General features: G+C 33.8%; 1 long non-coding RNA gene across 1 annotated transcript; it reads left to right on the top strand.

Moving 5' to 3' along the window:
* The first annotated feature begins 1521 nt into the window (after window positions 1–1521).
* Window positions 1522–24479, top strand: LOC144238855 (uncharacterized). Its single transcript, XR_013337229.1, has 3 exons — window positions 1522–1576; window positions 14122–14266; window positions 24412–24479. It is a non-coding gene; the product is annotated as an uncharacterized LOC144238855 (long non-coding RNA).

The raw sequence follows: 24479 nt of genomic DNA, 5'->3' as shown, positions 1-24479 counted from the left end.
CAAACAAACTTCTGTACAGCAAAGCAAACAATCAACAAAACTAAAAGGCAGCATACAGAATGGGAGATGATACTTGCAAATGACGTATCTGATAAAGGGTTAGTATCCAAAATCTATAAGAAACCTTCTCAAACTCAACACCCAAAACAAATAACCCAGTTAAGAAATGGGCAGACATGAATAGACACTTTTCCAAAGAAGACATACAGGTGGCTAACAGACACATGAAGTGATATTCAACATCATTTAACATCAGGTAATTACAAATCAGAACCGCAATGAGATGCCACCTCACATCTGCCAGAATGGCTAAAATGAACGAAACAAGAAACAACAGGTATTGGCAAGGATAAAGAGAAAGGGGAACCCTCTTGAACTGTTGGTGAGAATGCAAACTGATGCAGCCACTCTGGAGAACAGAATGGAGGTTCCTTAAGGAATTAAAAATAGAACTACCCTACCATCTAACAATTGCACTATTAGGTACTTATCCCAAGGATACAAAAATAAAGATTCAAAGGGACACATGTACCTCATGATAACCTTTTGTTATCAACAAAAGCCAAAGTATGGAGAGAGCCAAACAATCATCAACTGATGAATGGATAAAGAACATGTGGTATACATATACAGTGGAATCAAAATAAAATAATAAAAGCAAAATAAAAAATGAAAAATCATAAAATCTTGCCATTTGCAATGACATGGATGGAGGTAGAATGTATTTTGCTAAGCAAAATAAGTCAATTAGAGAAGGGGGCAGATACCATATGATTTCATTCATGTGTGAAATTTAAGAAACAAAAGAAATGAATATATGGGAAGGGGGGAGAGAAGAGAGGGAAACAAACCAGAAAAGGCATTTAATGATAGAAAACAAACAATGGGGTGTTGGAAACAGGTGGGTGGGAGATGGGCTAGTTGGATGATGGATGCTAAGGATGGCACTTGTTTTGATGAGCCTGGGTGTTGTATGTAAGTGATAAGTTACTGAATTCTACTCCTGAAACCAATATTGCACTATATGTCAACTAATCATAATTTAAATTAAAAAAGGAAAAAAATTAAGAGCCCGCTTCACATACAGCAGACTAATGAAACACAACAACTACTTTTAATGCATAATCCTGGATGGGATTGAAGAAAATAGTTATAATACACATTTTTGCAACAGTGTGTGAAAATTTTATATGGAATATAGTTTAGATACTTTCATTGCAACAATATTAAGTTTTCTGATTTTAATAATTGTACTATGGTTATGTAAAAGAATACCATCATTCTTAAGACACACAATATTTAAGGTAAAGTGATGTAATATGTGCAATATGTTCTTAAATAGTTACAAAAGTATCTATATAGTTAATTTTCTATACATATGTACATACTTGGGTATATTCCCTGTGGCTAACCACCCACTTGATTACATAAGAAATATCTACATTTGTTTATTTAATAATATTATATTTACTGGTTAAAATATATTTACTATGATTATCTCCATAAATATTTTTCTGTTTTCAGTTTCACATAAATATGATAGCCTGCCACCCCCAGATTGGTAATCATCTTTCAGGTTAGTATGTTTCTATCTATATTCACATAAAGAATATTTTTTTATATTACTGCATGCATTTTGCTTCAATAGCTTTCTAGAAGATGGGGCTGACTTCATATCTATATTTTTTGCCTGGACAATTAAGTGTTTACTATGCATTAGAATCATTTAGGAACTTGTTAAAGTGAAGATTTTGATTGAAAAGATCTGGGTTGGAGCCTAGTGTTTCTCATTTATTCAGAGTGTGCAGGTTATGCCCTTTGTAAAGACCACTCTCTTGAGACATTCATCCCCCTAACAATGAGTTTCATGAGGAAGTATGAGCATAACATAGGCACAACAAGATTTACTTCAGAAAAGATGAACTAGGGAGTAATTTCCATTTGAATATTTTTGATGAGGAAAAAGATTGGATTAGAATGGAAGAGTAAAGTGAAATTGCTGAATAGAATTGTAGCAAAGTTTGAAGAAGCAATTTGACTACAAAATATAGCAACTGCAGTGATAAAATGTGTGCAGACATTTCTCAGGGAATTTGACCCAGATTGATGCACTCCGGCAGCCAGAATCTTAATTTCTTGCTTAGGAGAGGTTTTTGCAGAATTCCATACCATGAAGAAATGCACACAACGTCCAGCAATTCCTGAGGTTCACCTGCATAGAGCAAGTTCAGGAAGATCTTTTTGTATAAAAATTGCCCTGGTTTTATTTGGTTCTCCTGGTATTTATCAGCTGCACTTACAAGTCTATAGTTATTACTGTTTAAATGCATATGAAACTTTGGTTTGCTTACCTTTCTCTTTATCTCATATTTTTAAAAAGTGAACCCTGAGTTATCTGTGGTTTCTTAACTTGGAAATAACAATAGTGGAATCAGTGCTCTAGCATATAGTGTGAAGAAGATAAAAGGCTGAAGACACAAAAAAAGACATTTGATCTACTTCATAAATCTGTCTAAAGAAGTTTGTTTTGCATTATGAATGTTTCTGTCAGCCACTTGTGTTAGTTCTATTGAGTTAGAATCTTGTCTCCTTTGTAATATGACTGATGACAGGCTACTCTTAAAACAGAAAAGAATTGAATTCTATTCTGCTTTTCAGGTTTTCTTTTCAAAAATCCTTTGGATATTTATAGGTATGTTATTTACAGCGTAAGTTCATATATTAGTTATTTACGTGCTTCAGATCTCTATCAGACACAAGCAGTATACCACAAAAGCATCTAGATTATATCATGATACATATCATTTGATAGCTTAGAATGTTTCATCCTTTTTGTTTTGATAAGGTACAGATATTTTATCGTGAATTCTTTTTAATAGTGAAAAGACTTCTAACATGATTCTAGTGAAATTAGAGGTAAATATATGTCTCCCGATACATCTCATAAAATAATGAATAAAATTGCCACTAGGTTCTAAAAGCAGTGTACCGTAACATCCTTATTAAAATGAGGGATTTTTAAGTACTTTTGGAACTATCAAATTGATTGCTGATTTTAGGAGAGTATGTTTTTAAGTCACATAAAATTTAGAAATTAAAAATAGTATGTTTCATAGTATTAAATTTTACCTCACTGATTTATCCCAAAATGTGCAGTTTAATTAAATTAATAGGTACATGATTACACTTCAGAGAATTTAAACTAATGTTCTACTTAATAAAAAAAACCTTAATATAATATCTTCTCATCTCAGCTTTTTGTGACATGTATATAATGAGAAGAACAGAAGTTGTTGGGTGTGCTGCTAAGGATATCAAAATGAACCAGAACATAATAATTATAAATTAATGTTAAAGTTAAGAGAGAAAAACAGGCATATTTGACTGTATATTAGGCAAGAAAAGTAAAATAACTTTTTTCTTGACTACCAGTCTATAGGGTTCTTCATACTGCAGTGAGCTTTCTAGAACTCTGGGGAAGACCCAATTCTGACCCCATCCTGTGCTTTCCCATGCATCTTGTGGTGTGACCTAGGAAAAACAAACATTCATTCATTTTCTCAGAGATTTTTTTCTGACTCATGATAACCCATAAATCAGTTTTTTGTCAGAATATCATGTTGAGTAAAAATTTCCCATGCAAGTTGATAACATAGCCGATACAATTTCAGGGAAGAAAGGGAGAGAGGTATAGAAATGGAAGCAACAAAAAGTAGCAGTGAGATGAGGGAAAAATAGGTAAACTGGAAAGAGATTTAGCTATTACAAATAAATACTTGTTTGGGAAAATAATTTGTTGACCTTGGAGAATAAGTGAATTAAAAGAGAAAAATCATAATGTCATTAGCAAATGAGGGATCTCTTTTGATTCCTTCTGCCGCTACTTACACAATTTTTTCCTTCTGTACAGAAAATCTTTTTTAAAACATTGCAGCATCTTGTGTTCTAGGGTTTGAAAACTTTGGTTAAAATTTTGTACATGATATTCAAATATCAAAATATGTAGCATCTTTATTTTCTACAGTTAGTTTGTCCCCTCTACTCCCTTTCCTTCCCCAACACTCTCTTTCACTCTTGACTTTTTTCCTTCCTTCCTTCCTTCCTTCCGTCCTTCCCTTTATCCCTCCTTCCTTCCCTCCCTTTCTCTCTCTCTCTTTCTTTCTTTCAAAATAAAACCTTGCTGAAAGCAGGTTGGTGGAGGAGACTGGAAGGCAGTAAACTTACCATTATTTTAAAGAGTGTCCTTTTGATTAATCGCTTTCTGTTAGAGCTTTTTGGTAAAAATTTGCTGTTACAGACTCCCTTCTCTCTACCATTTTTCTAGCCAAAAGAAATCTTGACGAAGAGAAAATTTTTGTCTATATTCATGTTAATAACTCTTTCAACTATTTCTAAACTACAAACCAAGGTATATTCCTCTGAGAGACTGGATTCTAAGATTCACAAATAGATTTGTAGATTCAGCAATCCTCTAGAAATATTTTCAGAATCTACTAGGATTTCTCTCTAACCCATCTAAGTATTTCTCCAGTCAGTCAGCCACATTATGAAGATAGTGGGGATGAACAAATACTTGGTTTAAACTCTTTTCACCTCTAATTTCCCTCGTACTTCTTACTGGGTTGGGATTTTAATATTTTCATGGAAGTAGAGTGTGATGTGTAAAAAGGGATTCCTTGAAACATGGCACTAATTAAACCCTGGTCTTCTGGGTGGTTACAATAAAGTTCTGGTGGAGATGCCCATTTGTGATTATGCTTTTCTTTTGGTAGCCTAAAAGCATGAGATGTGTCTGGCCATAATGTTTATAATCCATGAGAGATTTATAGAGTAGTGTGAAATGAAGTGTGTTTGTATACTCTAATCTCTCCTCCTTAAACAGTAAAATAAAATTATTTAAAAATACCATGGTCTGGGGCACTTGGGTGGCTCAGTTAAGCGTTTGACTCTTGATTTCAGCTCAGGTCATGATCTCACAGTTCCTGGGATCCACTGTGCTGGAGCCTGCTTGTGATTCTTTCCCTCCCTCTCTGCCCTCCCTGGATTGTGCACTTGCACATCGTGCATGCTGTCTTTCACAAAACAAATAAGCAAACATTTAAAGAAATACCATGACTTGTTTGTATACTAAGAAAGAAAATACATTTAATTAAATGCTAAAATTTTAAGAAAATGGCTCACTAAGGCCAATCCTAAATTTTACATATTAAATTTTTGTAAAAAAAAAAAAGGGGGGGATGGAGGGAGTTAAGTATTTCAACAGCTTTTTTAACACAAAGTATATTTCCACTTAGAAAAATGGGTTAATAGGATAAATGCTCAATGACTTTATCAAACAGTCAACATGCCCTACAAACAGTACTATCTTTATCATTGGATCGACATGTTTATTTTTGTTTTTATATAACATAAACAGTAAATTTGCCTTTTCTTAAGATTTTAATATACAATTTTCTAAACTAGAAAAATGAATACAACTACAAAATTAAATTTTATTTTTTATCGTTACTTCAATATATTGAGAAACTCTTTTCTCCTTTTTGATGTTTAAGGTGAATTTTGCAAACTACAAATTGATGTATTTACTTAATAATTAAGATATTATTTTTTTAAATATTGAGAGAGAAAGAGAGAGCATGTGTGCATGTGANTTATTTTTTATCGTTACTTCAATATATTGAGAAACTCTTTTCTCCTTTTTGATGTTTAAGGTGAATTTTGCAAACTACAAATTGATGTATTTACTTAATAATTAAGATATTATTTTTTAAATATTGAGAGAGAGAGCGAGAGCATGTGTGCATGTGGGGGCGCAGAGAGAGAGAGCCTTAAGCAGGCTCCGACTGAGCAAACCAACTGCCCCTCGAGATACTGTTTTTGAAATTTATCAGTATTTTTATCATTTCATTATTTTAACACCTTTTTTGTTCTGTTTGTCAATTTATATTCATTAAAGTCAATTGTTGAAAGTCCACAATTCAATGATTTTAGTAAATTAACACCCAAAGTACCACGTCCCAGGACACACTTCCATCTGAGGTAAATCCAAGTGGTTGGTTACTCTTAACATTTCATTCACCCTGAGAGCCGCCTCTTGCCTGTTTATAGTTTATTACTCCCATTATCAGCCACAGAAAATTGCTCCTTGGTATCTGTTTCTGTAAGTTTCTCTTTTCTAATCACTTCATACAAAAGGAAATGTATAGTATATATTCTTTTGTATATTCTCAGCTCTTTCACTTAGAATAATATTTTTGAGATTCACCCAGGTTGTAGCATTTATCAGTGCTTTTTAAAAATAAATTATTGAATATTATTGCATTTTGCGGGTGTACTCCCTCTTATTTTTTTCTCTAAATCATCACTTACAGGTTTTTAGATTATTTCCACTTTGGGCTCTTATAAGCAATTAATATATCTGTGAACATTTGCATGAATGTTTTTGTGAACTTTGAAACATTTTTCTTGGATAGGTTCTTAGAAGTATAATTTCTGGGTTTATGATCCTTTCTGAGTTAAGTTTTGTATATGGTGTGCATAAAAGTCTTTTCTCTTTTTCTTCCACCTCCTTTTTTTTTTTTCCCTTGCAAGTATACATCCAATTGTCCCAGCACCATTTATAAAATTATCCCTTTTTAAATTGTGTTGGCATCTTTGTTGAAAATAAATGACCTTAAGGTAAGGGTCTGTTTATGAACTCCCAATATGATCCATTGATCTATTAATGCTCTGATTATATACACTGTTTGCATTATTTTAAAGTAGTTAAAATCAAATACTATAATAATCCAGTGTGTTTTTTTTTTCCAGATGTGTTTTAACTTCTCTAGGTCCTTTGTTTTTCCACATAAATTTTGGAATAAACTTTTCAATTCCTACAAATTAGGATGTTGAGATTTTGATAGAGATTGCATTGAATTTATAGATCAATTTGGTGGTAATTGCTATTGTGACAATACTAAGCCTTCCAATCAGTGAACATAAAATGTCTCTCCCTTTATTTGATCTTAAATTGTCTTCTTAATGTTTTATAATTTTCAATATATATGTCTTAAACTTCTTTTGTTAAATTCACTCCAAAGTAGTTTGTTTTTTTCTGATGCTATTATGAATAGAATGTTTTCTAATTTTATTTGAGATTGTTTGTTGCTAGTATATAGAGGTAAAAAGATTTGGAATATTGAACTTGTATCCTGTGACTTTGTTGAACTCATTTATTAGTTCTAGAGTTATTTTTTCCTCCTTAGGATTTTCTATGTACAGGATCATATCCCCTACAAATGAAAACATTTTACTTTTTCTTTCTGATCTGGATGCATTCAGTATATTTCTTTCAAAAAAATTTTTTTCCCACCAACTAAGATCTTTAGTACAATGTCTGATAGAAATTGACAACATGGATATTCTTGGTTTGTTACAGAGACTAGTGGGAAAGTAATCCAGTATCTTCTTGCCAACTTTGCCTATTATGGGATTTCAGCCATTTCTTATGCAAGTTCAGCCATTTATCTTATTGATGTTCCCTGAATTGGTCCATTAAATATACATTTTCAAATTTGTTGGCATCATGTTTTTCATGTTTTCACAATGCAAACACTGAATACAGAAATAATTAGCTTGGTGTTGAAAATAAGCAAGTTTAATATAAGATATAATGAATTAACATTCTAAGGGAAAGTATGATATGAGAGAGAAAAAGGATTAATAGAAAAAGTAACAAGCTTAGGACAATAGCATATTAACAAAAGCCAGAGAGATCATAAAAGAAAGCCGAGATAAAAAATAAATTTAATCCTGAAGGTTGAACATTCAATGATCAGAACAGGACGGGACCTTGGATTTGGTACATTAGGAAAAAGAAAAGTGTTCAGAGAACATATATGCCTTATAATTCCATAGAGATAAAAGTTATTAGGGGCTTGAATAAGAAAGACTATGTGTCTGTGTATAAATTATAAATCAAGTCAAATATAATATTTTTGGGCAAGGGCATAAATTGATAAGAAGTTGTTAAAGTTAAAATAAAATGTAATTCTGTTTTAATACATGTTATATCTTATGCATATAAAATATATAACATGTTTCTCATAAGATATATATTACGTCTTTGAGTGTCTAAATGCCTACCATTTGATATTTTCTAAAAGCCAGCATCCAGAAGTATGGCCTAGGACCAACAGCAGCACCCCACCACATGAGCTCTTATTCAAAATGCAGAACCTCAGGTTAGTCTGGGTGGCTCAGTGAGTTAAGTGTCTGACTCTTGATTTGGGCTCAGGTCATGACTTCATGGTTGTGAGATCAGGCCCCACATTTTTAAGAAATGCAGAACCTCAGGGGCACCTGGGTGGTTCAGTTGGTTAAGTGTCTGACTTCTGCTTCGGTCATGATCTCGCAGTTTGTGGGTTCAAGCCTCTCATAGAGCTCTGTGCTGACAGCTCGGAGCCTGGAGCCTGCTTCAGATTCTGTGTCTCCGTCTCTCTGTCCCTCCCCTGCTCATACTCTATCTCTCAAAAATAAAGAAACATTAAAAAAGAAAGAAAGAAATGCAGAACCTTAGGCCTAACCATGATAGCAGAATCTGCATTTTAAAAGATCCCTATGTGATCTGTGTTTGCATTAGAGTTTGAGAAGTCCTGATTTAAAATACTCTTTCACCTAGCAACTACAGTATCTTCTTGAGAGGAAGTATTTGCCAGACACTATGCTAGCAATTAAGGGTATTAAATTATCCTTTATGAAAGAGTCTCACAGTCTACTAGGAAAGTCAGGCAGGCACATATAGTGATAGCTGAATTAACAGAGTGCTAAGGAAACACAAAGGGGACATTAGTTGGCTTCTTTGTGACTGTCAGAAAAGATAGATCAACATTTTAACTGGGCCTTCAGAGATGGGGGAGATTCATTTCTTCATCAACAGAGGGTACATGGGAACTCACAGTCATAGCCGTTGTCTACACAGCGTCTGACAAGGTCTTTACCCCTGAGTATTGGGATCCTCGCTGCTTCACACCCCACAAGGACCACACTTTTGCTAAAACGATTTAACTTGATTCTACTAGGATTCAACTCATGATACTTCTGCAGTTGCCACAGAAAGCCTCAGACTTTCTCATACCTCCTAGATGGTCTCCTGCTTGTCATCTAATCCTGAACAAACCCTTTTCTTTTTCAATCCCCTTCTCACCATCCCCCTTTTGAATTAATGGTCTGTCAGTAGCAAGACCTTGTCAACCTCCTTTTTGACCATTTCCCTTACCATTTTACTCTACACAGAACCTGGATCTCCACTAATGATACTTTCAAAGGGCATTTGTTTTCCTTATACCCCCATATCCACTGGGTTTAAAGGTGGAGTACTTTTTCTTTGTTTCCTCATTGATAGTTTGGTACCTCTCACCTTCTATTTTCTGTCCACAATCTTGATTTTTTTGCTTTTTTCCCCCCTGTCTTTTGTTTCATCACTGCAATTCTTCTCAGTGTTAAAATTTAGAAATATTTGAGCATTTGTTTCATCTCTCACTGACTTTAAACAATTATTTTATTGTTTCCTCCAAATCTATTTATGTTTCATTATTTGGTGTTTAGAATACATGTGGAGAGGATTCTGCCCTCTCTGGCCTCTCAGTTTCTTTAATCCCCAGTCATTCCTTTGGCTAAACCCTAGAACATGTCAATTCCTAAACCTATAACCATTCCATAATCTCATTTTTATACATCACATTATTGATTATTCCCTCTTCCTTCTAGTTCATTCTTCTAGCATTTTACACCCAACAAATGTTTACCTAACTGTGACCTCTCATCCATGTTGTCTACTAGTCTCTTACTGGAGACTTTACATCAGTCCTGTGCCTTTTCTTCCCTCTCTGTGTACACTCACTCCCTTGGTGATTTCATTACATCTCATGCATTTGAATATTATTTATATGCTGGGGCTCCTGGGTGGGTCAGTCAGTTAAGCATCAGACTGTTGGTTTCAGTTCAGGTCAGGATCTCACAGTTGTGAGACAGAGCCCCGTGTCAAGCTCCACTCTGAATGTGGAGCCTACTTAAGAATCTCTCTTGGTCCCTACCCGACTCATTCTCTTTCTCAATCAGTCAGTCAATGTTATTTTTATGGTGATGATACCCAAATTCATATCTCTAGCTTACATTTTTCTTTTGAACTCCTAATGTGATTGATGGGAGCAGTTCTTTTTCTTTTTAAAAATTTTTTATGTTTTTTATTTTTTGCTTTCTATTTGTTGATTTGTCTACTTCAGTTTTGTGAACAGTTTCTGGAATATGGTAGGCCTTCAATAAATAAATGAATATATTCTTTGCCCCCCAAATTAAAGAAGTAAGAATACATGGTTTAGTGAGATAAATTTGATAGTAGTTTGTGGTTGAAATGAAAAGTGCTTGTGTGCATGTAGGGATGAAGATATTGGTTGAAGCTGATTTTAAGGAGTTTGTATTTTATCATTATCATATACATATTCTAGACCATATCTATATTTTTAACACTAATAAGGGTTCAATAAATAAAAATATTAAGTCTATAATAAAAGATACTTTGTTATTATAGTATCTTAGTGTTTTATAGAATCACAGAGTCATACATCATCCTTAGCAGAGAATTCATAGCCTGAACATTCATAGTAATCTGTTATCTGGTATGTCACATCTATTTCTGTATTTTTGTGAATTTAGTAACAAATAACCTGGAAAACTGTCACTGTAAAAAGTGTTACAGTACACAGAAAATATAGGAAAAGACATAATATATGCATGGACAGATGTATATAAAACGAATATCATCTTTTGATTATCATGAAAATTTTAAATTATTGGCATGAAAAAATTCACACTTCTGTGTGCTTCAGTGAAGCACTTCATAAGATTTTAGAAATTATATGATACTTTAAATTATGCAATTTTATTTCAGTGTAAAAATGTTCCTACGGCTCTAATGAATGACCCATTTTGTTAAAAAATAGAGAAGAATGTGAAAAAATTGGACAGACTTCATTGTCAGAACCTCATGTTTTCTGGTTTAGAACATTATTAAGCTTAATATCATCCTGAACTGTCATTTCCCTTCCTAACAGTGTATGTGCAGAATAATGATTGGCAATAGGTGGGGATTAATTAATAGGATTTCTTGGATGTGGGCTACAGGTGGAGAGCTGTGCTTCATCAAAGTGGCCATACCTGTCTTTACGTGTCCCACCACTTGGTGTACAGTGTTAGTAGAGAAAGCAGCAGAATGATGTTAATCAAATTTCAGTTTTTATCCCGTTCCTCTTAAAAAATGTGTCCAGTTGTCATTAACTACATAGTATCCTTGGAAAAGGTAGTTTATGGTTACATCTTGAATAAGGAGTTCTTTTGTAGACAAATTTATTTGTGTTTATTACACGTGTGTATGTGTTTATTACACGTGCGTACGTGTTCTGCTACCCAGACTACTTGAAAACTGCTCCCATACGTTTTTTGTTTTATGTGATTTCAGTTAATATACTCCATGGGATTAATTATAATTCTTTGGTCTCTGTATAGTTAAAAAAGTACCAATCTTTGAAAATAGAGGTAGAATAAATCCTCATAGTAATACCACCAGTATTATAAAGGGATATTCTCAATTTTTATGCAAAAATATTGACAATTTAGATGAAATGGATAGGTATAAATTATTAAAGTTAATCTTCTATCAAGAGCTGGATCTGACTCTACCAGCCCTTAAATCAGGATTGACCATGTGATTTTTGGGGCCAATGGGGCTTTCGGAAAATAGTGGATACAGATGCTTGAAATATGTTGGACATTGAGGTTGTTTTGTTATTGTTATTGAAAGTGGAAACCTTAGCCACCAATTGAATAATATAGGGGCCTGCATGGGGATGAGAGGGCAGCAGAGGGACACCAGCACATGTGGGAACACAGTTCTCCAAACACCATCCGTGTGAGTGAGGACTTCATGGATCATCCAGCCTCACCGCCGAGCAGCTGATAACAGAAACGTGAGAAGATGCAATAGAACCTACCCACCCATGATCATCTAGATTATAAAACCACTCAGTTAAATGCAGAATTACAAGATAATTTATATGTTATCTTAAGCCACTAAGCTTTGGGGTTATTTGGTATGAAGAAATAGCTAGCTAACTGACAAAGTAATGTATTTTTCTTATTTGATACTCTCTTTACTATAAAATAAGCAGAATTAGCAAAAATAACAAAATCTGTCCTTTGCTTATAAATTATGATTTATGTCAGAGCCTGATCAAGTTAATATACTACATACAATGTTGTATCCCCATTTTAGCTGGAAGATGAGAGAGATGAAATAAAGGTGGAAGGAGATTCTAGATTTAGGGGTAAGGTTCAAAAGATGAAGCATGTCGAACCACATATTGACTAATTCAGCAAGAAATAAAATGACATCATAGATCTTCATGTACACAATGACCCATTTGGAAGTATGTTTCAGAAAGAGTTTAGGATGAATGTTCATGTGTAGAGAGAGATTAGTGGAGGAGGGAGGAAGGGAGAGAGTACACACAGGGATGCGGCAAAGGGGAAATAACGGCAGGAGGAGGTGTGATAAGGCTCTCACACTGAGGTGAGCAATAACCAAGAGTCTGCATTGTAACCTGTCAATAGAATTAGAAGCCTATGACTAGTTCAAAAAAGGATTGTGTATGAATCCGAAGCTGTGGCACAAAATCTGGTGTTAACAGTGCTGAGCGAAATGAAGTAAATTTTTTTTCTGAAAGAAACAAGATGAAAGCTTAAATCTTCTAGAAAAAGAAAATCTTTAGTACATATTAAAAGACCTAATCTTCCACTATATTTTAGTTTATATTATTTACATAATGTTAAAACTCCATTAAAATCATGCTTTGAAATAGTTTTAAAAGTATTTCTATCTTCTCAATCTATTTTTTTCTTTACTTCTTGGATCTCCTGTCACTCCTCCTCCTCTGCCTCTCCTACACTTTTCCTCCACCTCCTTAATTTTATTTGGCATAATTTTTGGTTCTAATGTGAATTTATTCACTGTAACCTCTGTTTGCATTAAGCTATGGGATATTGTGTATGTGGTGGCAAAGAAAATAGACAAAGTGTTTATGCCTACATCCTAGCACCTATGAATTTGGTAAACTTAGGCATGTGACTGCAGTTTTCTGTAGCTGTTTTCTTATTCACATAAGCAGAGTAATAATGGAGCTCACCTTGCTATGTTATATTAAATATTAAGTAAGTTAATATATTTAAAGTGTTACATTTAAAGTTCTTAAGATAGTAATCACTCCATAAATACTACTGGTTAATTGTTTCTATCACTATACTTATTAGAAAATGCTGGTGTAACTGATAGAATTTTCATCAGTGTCTGCCAAACAGGTATATTCAGAACCATAAAAACATTATTATTTTATATTACTTCATTTTGTAAGCATCATACCAAAAAGATGGTTAAAAAAACTAAAATTCACTTAAAATTCTACCATTCTTCTGACTCATCATATACCTACTGTTTTTCTGAATTTCTTTTCATTTTTTCCATATCCATGCAATTACATATTGTGCTTAATTCCAACTTACTCTAAATTCACTCTATATTTCCAATTAACTTTTCATGATTATGATTTTAATATCTGAATAGGGTTTATCTGATAGTCATAATTTACTTGACTCCATTTAATTTTTTTCATAATTTTTATGTGTAAATGAAGATATTTATACTGAACTTTTTCTATTACTATATACTCAGAATTCCTTTTACTAAATTTAGATTTACAATAAGAATTGTCCCACAAAAATTACAAAATGAACAGCAACAAATTTAGATGAACAACTTATATTTGAAATAATAAATTCAAATAGAAATATATGCCAATAATATAATTTTATCATAACTTGTTTTATAAAAGACCTACTACTTAGACTGAAAATGGATGCATCATTAAAATGAAACAATTAAATTTTGAGTATTTGAAATTGGTTAAATATTTTTAAGACAGAGAATGGTAATTCATCACCTAGAATATAATAGAATTATTTCTAATCTAATGCAGTGGTGAACACTAGTACTCACTAACATCTAATTTTCCTCTCCTTCTGGATCTTTAGGGAAGACTATATTTTTCTGATCCTTGATGATAACCCAGCGATAGATTCTTAATTCTGTCCAATGGGCTGTGAGAAGTGATGAGCTTTGCTTCTGGGATAAAGCTTTTACTTAGAGGATTCTTTCTTCTTTGCTGCAATGAACAAGGTAAACTCATGATCCAGATAAAAAATACTAACAAAAGTCAGCATAGCTTCCACTGGCCTGGGTCTCTGTGTGATTGTGAAAGGCAGAGCCACTCAAGACGTGCACTGGAATCAGAAGAGTAAATGCAAAATAAACATTTGTTTGCATAATCCTCTGTTATCTGAAATTTTTTGAAACTTTTATAGATTCTGGTCACTCATTAGTTGACCAATACAATACTTAATAAGGCCTCACTTGCTTGCCAATTTAATCAAATAATTCTGTCTCAAAAATTTCCCTATTTTCCTTCAAATATAAATTACCTAATTTGATCCTCTTTGAATTTGTAACCTGTAGTAATATTTTACTTTCCCTTTTCTGATTCTTTTCAAATAGATGATCTTTTCTCAGTTCTTTCAGTTTCTTTTTAAACATTTTTAAAAATTTTTTAAGTTTATTCATTTTTGAGAGAGAGAGAATCCCAAGTAGGCTCTGCACTGCCAGCAAGGAGGCTGATGGAGGCTTGAACTCGCAAACCCTGAGATCATGATCTGAGCCAAAACCAAGAGTCAGATGTTTAAGTGACTAAGCCACCCAGATGCCCCTAGTTTTATTTTGTTTTTTAACATTTTCAGACTAGAAAATGTCAAATATAATAAAAATTTCACAGCTTTATAAAACAAAATCGCATAAGAGTTCCAATAATATTACGGAGTAATATGATTTCAGTGCATAATTAGAGAGTATTATGATTTCAGATCGGCAGTTAATAATCCACCTTTTTAAACATTTCTGAATATATATGTTATTTTTAATGTTTATTTATTTTTAAGAGAAAGAGAGAGACAGAGTGCGAGCAGGGGAAGAGTCAAGAGAGAGGGAGACACAGAATCAGAAGTAGGCTCCAGGCTCTGAGCTGTCAACACAGGGCCCAAAGTGAGGCTTGAACTCACGAATGGTGAAATCATGACCTGAGCTGAAGTTAGCCGCTTACCTGCCTGAGCCACCTAGGTGCCCCATCTGAATATTTATATTAATGATATAATAAAAAAGATTGCTTGTATCTATGAGAAAGTGTGATGAAATATTCCATTAGTTTATCCATAAAGTATTTCCCTTTTAGTAAAAATATTTCCTTGCAGCTAAGTAATGGGTTAAAATTGTAACACACTATGAAGTCTAAAATGAAGGGATTGTTGGAATATGGATTATGAAAATACTTCAGAGCAAGAATATATTCCAACAACTTGATAAAACTTGCAAGTCAATTACCTGCAAAAATAAAAAAAAAACAATTATGTTTGATAATTTAGAAATATAAATGTCAGGAAATATGCAATTGGTTTCAATTTCATCCCTCATAACCATATAGACTCAATTATAGTTTTCCATTATACAAGACTAATTAGTTTCACAAAAACTGGCATCTTTGCAATGCAAGATATTGTAATTGGGATTTCATGTTTCAATTTGTAAATGTGTACCCTTTGATTTACTACCATATGCTTTATTATTTTAGATACATCTTTTGAACAGCTATTTCTGAAATAATCATTTTACTCTTTCCTTTGAACTACATTTGTGTTTAATCAGAAAACAAAGGCTTTCTTTTTTACAAGAACATTTAAAAACTAAAAAAAAGAAAATAATGGAAATCAATCTAAGATCTAGAACAATTAAAAAACTTTCCATCCTGTATGTTTTTGGTCATCTTTGCTGTTTTCTGTCCCTGAAACCTTCCTACTAAGTTATAATTTTCTCCATTTTGAAGAAAGATTATTAGGTAGTAAAACATATAAAACAAGAGAAATGAATGAAATGAAACACACAGCAAAGCAGAATAAGTGAGGAGGAAGATAATATGTTGATGATGTTTCATTAGGCAATATCTTACCTCCCAAATTGCTACATTGCTAAATTGGATATTATTAATGTGAATAAAATGTGTCTAATGGGATGTTAAAGCATACAGGTACTTTCTTGAACTCACACACATTTAAATCTTGATAGAGGATGAGGAGACAAGAAAACAGCTAGTAAATATAAGCAATAACTGGTAAGGCCACAATAAAACTGTAAGGAACAAGTAATCAGCAGAGGGAGAAAAAATAGTGATATGAACTGGGTTAGTCCATGTATTCCCTTTTCCTACAGCTGATAATAAAATCAAGCCTTTCATAAATAATTTTAATTTTGAATTTAGGTGTCAATATAAATATCCTCTTTATGTCTGATATGTGAACCCAACTGTTGAATGCTCATATAGACATAGAGACTTATGTATGAGAAGAGTTGATATATACACATGGTAAATGGATGATATTTGAATTAAGATAGGTTTACCTTTTTAAACATAGTATAAATCTGAAAATACTCAGTTGTACACTGTAATTAAATCTCTGGGAGTATTCCTTTCTGAATAAATAAAGTAATCAATTCAACTAATTAGATGTAAGCATTGTTAGAATAAATGCCGCCAGAACTTAACTTTTTGCTAATTAAACTAAACTTAGTGTTTGAGTTTTCTTTTCATTTGAACCTCAGAAATTTAAGTTTAGGGGCAAGTATCACATTCTCACAGAGTGAAGATTAAATATCAAAACTAGTAATCTTAACAGTAAGGAAGTAAATCTCTGAGATTTAAAAGATTGATAGCGAATACTTGAATATTTATAGTTTCTTTGGTTTTTAAAATTTTTTAATGTTTATTTTTGAGAGAGAGAGAGAGCACAAGTCGTGGAGAGGCAGAGAGAGAGAGTGAGACTCAGAGAGAGAGAGAGAGAGAGAGAGAGAGAAGGAATCTGAAGCAGGCTCCAGGCTCTGGGCTATCAGCATAGAGCCTGACACGAGACTCGAACCCACAAACCGTGAAATTATGACCTGAGTGGAAGTCCGGCACTTAACAGACTGCTCCACCCAGGCACCCCAAATATTTATAGTTTTTAATACGTTGGAAGATATATCTTGGATTTTAAATAGTACTCTGCTAAATTCACACTGCAACAGTGGTTTATTTATTTTGAAATTTGTAAATTATAACAGAAATTGGCAAGAAAATAGGCCATTGTTGAGGTCTCCTAGTGCATTGTTTTGTGGAAATTTAATATGACTAAAAGAGATAAAAGTAGATTGAGTTTCTTAACTTTAAAAATGTATAAAATAGGGGCGCCTGGGTGTCTCGGTCGGTTAAATATCTGACTTTGGCTTAGGTCATGACCTCATGGTCGCAAGTTTGAGCCCTGCATCGGGCTCTGTGGTGACAGCTCAGAGCCTGGACCTTGCTTCAGATTCTGTGTCTCCTACTGTCTGCCCCTCCACTGCTCACACTCTGTGTGTGTGTTTCTCTCTCTCAAAAATAAGTAAACATTAAGAAAAATGTATAAAATAAAGACATCCCTTTATTTTATAATAAAGGTTTTTAAAGTTCAGCATATATTTATTATTGATTGTCTTTTTAATAAGACTATTTGTTAAACCTGAGTACTTCTTTTCATATAGCTGGCTATGTAAAACAATGTTTACTGTTCAAAAGATATATTCTATTTTTCTATAAAATTTGAAAGAAAATATGAACTTCTCTTTGCTTCTGGCTACTATTTTCAGAACTGCAAAGAAGGTCTTCAAAAGAATGGGGGAAAACTCTGGTCATGTATTTTGATCTGATGAAGATCAGTTCAGTCTGATCACTCAGCCAAATGTGGAAGGAAATCACACCAGATATCTTATTTGATTGACTTGACCATATGATTCTTTAGAAAGGCTTAATCTAGAGATCCCACAAGTAAAAAAGAAAAAAAAACCAATATATCTCCATAATAAAATTTTCTTTTTTTAAATTTTTTTTTAATGTTTTATTTATTTCTAGGAGAGAGAGAGAGACAGCATGAGCAGGGGAGGGTCAGAGAGAGAGAGGGAGTCACAGACTGAAACAGGCTCCAGGCTCTGAGCTGGCAGTCAGCACAGAGCCCGACGCGGGGCTCGAACCCACAAACCGCGAGATCATGCCCTAAGCAAAGTCGGACGCTTAACCGACTAAGCCACCCAGGCGCCCCGAAATTTTCTTAATCATATATCTGAGTCGACTTGATTCATTTTAGAACTTAAGAGAATTCTTTCAGTTTCCAGTCTTCAGTTGTGAGATTTTCTTCCATTGTTAACCTTCATTAGAAAGTATCCTTCACTTGATTATCTTTTAAAGCAATGAATTAATGAATGTATTTCTAAAGACAGGCAATAAATTTATTCCTATCATAACAGTTAGAAATATATTTTTCCAGTATACTTTTCTTAATTTGGTGAGTAGATCATCATTTCTGTTCTCGATAGTCTTGAACCATGTGTTTTATAAATTATATTATATAAAATAACCTTGGGAAATTAATCTTTCCTTGTTATTATCATGTAGCACTTTGATCAAAAAGGACTTTGATTTCCCTTTTCTTGAGAATTACTGGAAAATGAATTTCCTCCCTAGAACTCTAGCACATTTATAAACATAACCTGCAGTGGAATTTATGGCCAGCAGTCCTTCTGTTTAGGATATCTGTGTACATAAAGTTGCAATTGGGTTGCTTTCTTGTGTGTAAAATAAACTGACTGGGAAAGACTACTGTTTTGACATTTTAATTTTAGCACAGTATATTTTTACAAAAAATCAAAACCTCCCTTTTGTTTCCATGATGTAGTGTCACATCTGTCAACTCCTAGGATAAAAGTCACGCAATTGGTAGACCAGTGGAATCCGTGAACTCCCAAGTCCTTCCCAGATCAACAATCTGTGATAATTTATAATTTAAGTTAGTGGAAAACATCCATAACTTTTAAGCACGCTGTCCTTGTTTTATTTTTTGGAATGCCCTTTTCAGTGCCATGGAAGTTTCTCCAGAACCCGTCCTCCAAAACCAAGCTCAGTTCCCTTCTCCCAGAAAACTTCCTTGTCCTTCAGTGAAAATTAGTTTCTCCAGTCCTTGTACTTTCCTATTCTGTAATTAGAGTTGGCTCTTAGGAAATGTTTGCATAGTTGAGTTGTGGAGAGGAGAAACAAGAAATAGATCAAAACCAAAACTTTAATTAAAGTCCTTGTTACTAGAAGGACTTGGAAGTTCCAGTCATAGAAGAGTACAGAAAGAAGGCTTCCACATCCATTAAATTTACTCTTTGCCACAAATCTTGATCACCAAGTCTTTCATTAACAGCTGGTCTTCAAAACCTCTGTGCTGGTAGTGAGCTCTGCTTGATGTTATACCATTCATTTCATACTTGTGTGTGTGTGTGTATGTGTGTGTGTGTATTTATTTATTTATTTATTTATTTATTTATTTTTGGTGGTGGTAAAAATACATACATTGTCATTTTAATTTAATACTTCAAGTTTCAGCCCCAGTTAGATAATATTTTAGTCCTCAAAAAGAGAAATAGCAGTTTTCACTGCAGAGAATTCAGTGGGTCCCGTTCTCCCTTAAGCCATCAGCTTTGTCAAGAAAACAAATGACCTAGAAATGTAAATTGGAATAAAAATCAGTTCACAACATCGTCTTTTATCTGTTTATTTCTTTTGGCTACTAGATAGCCTTGGACATTTGAACATGCTATAATTCCTTGAGCTTATTTGTCTAAAATCCATCTCATAAAAAGGCCTTGCCTGTAGGAAACTTGCCTATGTACTCTATGATAGGGTAGACAAAAGATGTACGAGGAGAGACCAGAAATACAGTTTTGATTTGGCTGTATTACCGTAAGGAAAGGAAAAATAACTATTAACATAAGGCAACAAAAATAATGTGCATGTATCATGAAACAAGCATGATACCACAGTTACATCTGTCTTAAACAATCACTGTGTTGTAGGATAGTAAGTATCAATACAGTCTGGATATAAGGCTTCCAAATGTTGAGCAGAGAAATGCCAACCTGATTTATCCTTAGGAAGTCTAATGACACCAGTAAGTAAGTAATGGAAATATCCATTTCTTATTACAGAAAAAGCAATATATATTGCATTCACAGGCTTACATTATTTTATAGATTTGTCAAGATTCAAAGAGAAATGGTTTTGTTCAGGGAAGAGAATTAAATGTTTGAAAATAAAACCTCTCTAAATTATTCTTCCACGCATGCTGAAACAAACAAGAAATGTCTGACTCTCTTTCACATCACATAAAAAATAAACTTACTACAAAACTTAAACCTATAAAAACCTATAACAAAATATAGAAACAAATCTTGTGACACTGGATTATCAAGACTCCTCAAGTACAATTCCAAAAGCACAATTCATAAAGAAAAACTTCATAAACTGAACTATAGCAAAATTAAAAACTTTTGTTCTTGAAAAGACACTGTAAAAACAAGTAAAGACAAGGGAGAAAAAAATAGTTGCGAAACACGTATCTAGTCAAGGACGTGTTTTCAGAATAGAACACTAAACAAAGACTCTCCAGAAGCTCTCACAATGCAGTCATAAACAGAACACCAAATCAAAACTGGGCAAAAAAAATTGAACACATGATAACAAAGAATTTTTAATTTGCATCTTCTTAATGCCTAGTGATGTGGAACAACTTTTCACGTGCTTATTATTCATCTGTATATCCTCTTCGGTGAAACATCTGTTCACATCTTTTGCTCATTTTCTAATTGAATTGATTGGTTTTTAAATGTGTTTTGAGAGTTCTTGATAGACCCCAGATGCTAGTTCTTTGTAGGATATGTGGTTTATAAACTTTTTCTACCAGTTTGCAGCTTGTCTTTTCATCTTCTTCAGAGTTCTTCGTCAAGCTAACATTTTAACGTTTTTAAGTCCATTTTATTATTATTATTTTTCCATTAATGGACTGTGGGTTTTTTTTGCCTGGTCCTAGATCTTAAAGATTTTCTTTTGTCAGAGACAGGGGCTATTGACATTTGGCTGGAGTAGGGTAGGTATTGACAAAAAGATTGTTTTGTTTTTTTGGTTTGAGGGAACAGGATTTTCCTGGGACCGTTCTTTCCATACCTGCTAACTGTTCCACATTGGATGTTATGCAAATGCTCTGTCTGGCGCATATGAGAGGCAATAAGAAAAGCGAAGGAATTCAGTGCCACCAGGTCTTTCCTTAAGTCCTGTAAACCTTAGGCAGCCTACCTCCTTCTTCCCATCTTTGAGGGACTTTCTATGGTATTCACTGAGTCCTATATGAGTCCTTATATGACATCTTTCTGAAGCAGTCTTTGGTCATTCTATTGGTTAGTCTGGATCTAAAACTTCCCCCTTAATCTCAATAGACTTATAATAGTAGTGCAATTTGTATTCTCTTTAAAGCATCATGTGTTGAAGATCTGTGAGTATGTAATATATGGGTTTCAATATTTCAAGGGTGGATTGATGCCAGATACACCATAACATAGCTCAGGCTGTCAAATTGTATTTTTCACATAACGTCACAAGAGAAATGGGTATTTGATTTCTGAAACTACTGGTTGAAGGAAATCATGATTACCTCCACTCACTCCTTGATTAATATATCTCAGCCAGGTTTCCTTTCAAACTCTCCCTTTAGTCTCCTTATTAGTTTCATTGTTATTCCAAACTCCCTTCAGTTTGTCTCTGACCTAATGTACAGACATACTCAAATAATAATCTAATACACTTTAATTGCACTTGGCAGGATAGGACATCTTTTACAATGCTCTGTAGAGAAGACATGCCAGGCGCCTCACAATTCAAGGTTCTCAGAGAGCACCCGAACATGCCTTACTAGGACAGCATTAAACACAATAAAGCACCATTTACTGATTATATACAGTGATGCAATTAATATAGCAATGACTAAACACACTGGGAGTATTTCTTGAATGTTAAAAAAGGTAACAAGTGATAGATCATTTTAAAATAAGTATCAAAGGCTAGGACTTTTGGCTATGACCAAGTGATGAATACTCACTCAGTAAATACTCTCTGTAAAAGCAGCTATCAGCCTATACCAAGTGGACGGGAACCATTATTTCAGCACGCTGGAATTTGACCAAAGGCATAGAAAAGCCTGAGAAGTATTTATCTTTAAAAATAGGCTGAACATCAGACAAAGTATAAATAGGGATCCAGTGACAAAGAAGAACTGTGGTTTACAGAGTATGGCAAAACAGGGCAAATTTGTGGCTTAAAGGCAATATCTAAATAACTATATATGTATTGAGCTACCCAAGAATAACAGCTGAAAAGCACAATCCACTTATGCTAACATTGATGGCAAAGGTTTTTCTTCCTCTTAAATTAAGGGGAACCCAGTTGTCTGTGTGTTCATGTGCATTAGGTACAGGGTTAGAAACATGATAGAAATGCAAATGTAGGAAACAAAAAAGGCTCAGAAGAAAGAAGGGTTCATTTTCTCCCTAAGCTTCAAGAACAGGAAGAAAGACTTCTTGGACATTATACTGGCAAAAATCCCAAAGTGAAGAAAATGAATGTCTTTGGTAGGAGGTGTGAGCTATTTCACGTAAATGGCTATAAGGGCAAGAGGGAGAGGTATACAAGTATTTGGCATACCCTTCTGTGTAGCATGAGAGGAGGGGAGGTGCAGGGAATTCTAGAGATAGTCTGGCACTAGACCAAGATGGCCTTTTACACCTTGTCACAGAGTTGGAGTTTTCCTTGTAAGGATAGAGATCCATTATTGAAGAGTTGCTTACTGGTCAGTATTGTATCGGGTGTGTGCATTAGAAATGCCAATCTGAGCCCTGGCTGGCTGGGTTAGAATTAGGGCGACCCCTTGAGGACAATATTGGCATCAAATGATTGATGTAGGAGGAAAGTATAGATTCTTAAAGCAACTCTTCTTAAAAGCTCTTTGGTTTTGGAGCACCTGCGTGGCTCAGTCGGTTGGTTTTGGCTCAGGTCATGATCTCACAGCTCGTGAGTTCAAGCCCCATGCTGGGCTCTGTGCTGACAGTGCAGAGCCTGCTTGGGATTCTCTCTTCCCTCTCTTTCTGTCCCTACCCTACTCATGCACTCTTGCTCTCTTTCTCTCTCAAAAATAAATAAACTGTAAAAAAAAAATTTTTTTAAAGCTGTTTAGTCTTGAGCCCCATTACACTATTAAAAATAATTGTGGATGCAAAGAACTTTTGCTTTTTTCCCCTTAAAATTTGCCATAGTGGAAATTAATAGAGTTTAAATTATTAATTTTAATTATTGATTACAAAACCATTTATGGAAATGTCATATTTTTATGAAAACATAAAGCATTATGAAATAATATTTCCAAATTAAAAACTAATGCAAAGAGTGGCATTATTTGATAATTTTGTAAATCTCTTTAATGTCTGACTTAAGTCAGCTGGCTCCTCATATCTGTTTCTGTATTTAGAACAATCTTGTTTTAGTTGGCAGATGTGAAAAAAATCTGGTCTTACACAGATATGAGTTGGAAAAGGAAGGAATGCTTTAATGACTCTTTAAAATAACTTTGGATAGTCATTTTAATACTCCACTAAAACTTAGGGGTAGTTTACTAAATTTTAGCTCCAATGTGAAATTGAAAACTGTGTCAGTAAATTTACACATGTTGTTACATTAAAATCCACTGGTCATTTTGTGCTTTTAATGGATCTTCTCCCCACACAGGATTTTATTTTTGGAAAATACTGATGTGCATGACATTTTTATCAACTTTCAAATACTGATACATTTTATTATGTGATATTTTTGGAAATTTTACTTATTATCTCTGATCTCATATGAATACCCTTTAAGTATGTAGAAGCAATTGAGCTAATATTAGGAAATTTTAGTTTTCCAAAATTCTAATTTTCACTTGAAAGAATGCTCAAATGTTATCAGTGGCAGTATATATTCTCAGTTGGTTTACTTGAAGACACAAGCTCACAGAGTTTATTTTTAAGAAAATGATTGACAAGTACCCAAGTCTGAATAACTATAGTTTTCTGTCATTCGTCAAAGAAACATGATGTTGTATGAAAAGCGACCTCCAAACTCACACAGTGGTTTTCTTCTAGATTACCATTGTACTGCAGTGTACAACAGAAATGATTCATGTGTACTTCCCATTTCTCTCATACACACTATTGAAAAAAAGAAGTACCCATTGTTAAGATTTAATTAAATTTTGAATGTTTCATCAAGGACATTCGTAAGTAAAACTGGCTTTTTCTTTTTTCTGCGAATGCAGGAAAGTGAAGAATAAGATGACTTCCTATGTACTTTGGTGCAACCAACTTCACTGCTCATAAGCAGCCA

The sequence above is a fragment of the Crocuta crocuta genome, unplaced genomic scaffold, assembly GCF_008692635.1.
Source record: "Crocuta crocuta isolate KB4526 unplaced genomic scaffold, BGI_CrCroc_1.0 scaffold309, whole genome shotgun sequence".
In the NCBI taxonomy this organism is placed as follows: Eukaryota; Metazoa; Chordata; class Mammalia; order Carnivora; family Hyaenidae; genus Crocuta; species Crocuta crocuta.
This window is presented reverse-complemented; position numbering and strand designations above follow the sequence as displayed.